This window comes from Sinocyclocheilus anshuiensis, unplaced genomic scaffold, assembly GCF_001515605.1.
Source record: "Sinocyclocheilus anshuiensis isolate Anshui unplaced genomic scaffold, SAMN03320099.WGS_v1.1 scaffold376, whole genome shotgun sequence".
NCBI classification, from domain to species: Eukaryota; Metazoa; Chordata; class Actinopteri; order Cypriniformes; family Cyprinidae; genus Sinocyclocheilus; species Sinocyclocheilus anshuiensis.
Window position 1 is genome coordinate 837,851 of NW_015558600.1, and position 2,351 is coordinate 840,201.

The 2,351-nt window shown below is 36.6% G+C and overlaps 1 protein-coding gene across 1 annotated transcript in view; it reads left to right on the forward strand.

The window, feature by feature from the left end:
* The first annotated feature begins 1,719 nt into the window (after positions 1 to 1,719).
* LOC107680114 (high mobility group protein 20A-like) overlaps positions 1,720 to 2,351 on the forward strand; it is a 2,654-nt gene continuing 2,022 nt past the window's right edge. Inside the window, exon 1 of the mRNA XM_016475886.1 lies at positions 1,720 to 1,985. The gene's annotated coding sequence lies outside the window, so the exon portion shown is untranslated. The remainder of the gene's footprint in view (positions 1,986 to 2,351) is intronic.

Sequence of the window (2,351 nt, forward strand, 5' to 3'; positions counted from 1 at the left end):
TATAATGGGTTTTCATGTTTTTGAATCATTGCTCCGGCCTGACAGGGCATCATCACAATATGGTAGGGGCTTAACATTTCCGTCACACGCTTGAGGTATTCGGCCAATCACAACGCACTGGATAGCTGGCCAATCAGAGCACACCTCGCTTTTCTTTTTTTCTTTTTTTTTACACCTTGCTTTTCAGAACAATGAGAACAATGAGCTTTGTAAAAATAGACGCGTTTCAGAAAGGCGGGGCATAGAGAAACAATAACGTACAGTATGTGGAAAATAATGTGTTTTTTTAACTTTAAACTGCATAAACACATTTCATTACACCAAATACACAAAATAATGTTCTTGTTAGCAACGTCATATGACCCCTTTAATTAATAAGCAAGAACACCCATGGACACAAATATGACAAATTTAATGTATTTGGATGAATACTGCCATTTATAATATGACATATATTTAAAGTCGTTTAACAAGCATTTTAATAATTAAAAATGTAACACTGAAAAGTAAAGTATTTTAATCTAAGTGTATTCAACTGTTCTCTGTTATCTCTTTTCACTGAAATAGTGCAGATTCTCAAAATCTGAGCCGGTGATAGGCTGCTGTTCAAATAATGTTATTTTTAGCAACATCATATGACCCCTTTAATCCAATATAAACCAAAAACGTATGATTACAGAACAGTAACAAATTGGATATAATAATCGATGAACATATGCAGCATATGGCCAGTAGATGGCAGTGCGACAAAGAAATTAAATCGGTAGAGCAGCAAAAACAAAATTTAAGAGTTACAAAGTGTGTGGGGCGTAATGGCGAGGGGAAAAGATCAGCAAAAAGATGAGAGTTAATCACTTTTTTGCATTACTAAATTACTTTTTGACAAGACTACAATATGACGAGATATAGAAAATAATTTTAAAAATATATTATTTTATTAACGGAAATTATTGAAGAGAAAGTGTTTTGGAAAAAAAATTGGCAGCGAGCACAGACTGTATAGACAATATGTATAGACAATATGTGAACAAATAATATATATTCAATACACAAAATATTGAGTTTTTGTATTATCATGTTGTTGTGTATTAGTACTCATTTCAATTTTTATAATGGAATTTTCCCTCAGGAAAATTGAGTTATGTCGGTTGCACTTGCAGCTGGTGGCCAGCGGGGGGGCAGAAACACTCCATTAATCTATCCAAACCATAGACCGATCCAAACCCGTTTAAACTCCAGCAGCGCTCCATCGTTTCAGAGAGCACGCCCGCAATAAAGCTCTTTCACTGAGCCGGAGAGGATGATGATGAGGGTTAGGATGAAGCTCGTGATGATGAGGAGGGAGCGCATGAGGGAGCTTCCTGTCGCCGCGTGATGACGTCGGCCGGCTCCCTGTATTGTTTTGACTCGGATATTTTTCCTGTCTAAAATTCCTGAAAGATCGCGCGAAAAACACGTTAAAGACGCGATTTTACACCCGATTTCAGCCTCAGATCAAACTACAGGTGAGATGATTGATGTCTATCAGGTTTTGAATGATTGTAATGCATCTGTTAGATAATGAGTCTTTACGATCTTCTTTACCAATCTTATAGAAAGTACAATTATTGTATGGTAATACTACGGTACCAAACACTTGCAGCTGGTGGCCAGCGGGGGGCAGAAACACTCCATTAATCTATCCAAACCATAGACCGATCCAAACCCTTTAAACTCCAGCAGCGCTCCATCGTTTCAGAGAGCACGCCCGCAATAAAGCTCTTTCACTGAGCCGGAGAGGATGATGATGAGGGTTAGGATGAAGCTCGTGATGATGAGGAGGGAGCGCATGAGGGAGCTTCCTGTCGCCGCGTGATGACGTCGGCCGGCTCCCTGTATTGTTTTGACTCGGATATTTTTCCTGTCTAAAATTCCTGAAAGATCGCGCGAAAAACACGTTAAAGACGCGATTTTACACCCGATTTCAGCCTCAGATCAAACTACAGGTGAGATGATTGATGTCTATCAGGTTTTGAATGATTGTAATGCATCTGTTAGATAATGAGTCTTTACGATCTTCTTTACCAATCTTATAGAAAGTACAATTATTGTATGGTAATACTACGGTACCAAATTATTATTATATGAATTTACAATAGTACTTCAAATAATTATTACCGTTAACATAACAATAACTAGTAATAAGAAGACCATGGTACATGTCCAAAAAATATGGTATTAATGGTACTGTATTCATAAAACCATGGTAATACCAATAATTTTAGTAAAGTACATTACACTCCAAAAAACAGATAGAATATATATATATATATATAACCTTTTATTTTTATACTTGTTTTATATTTTTATTT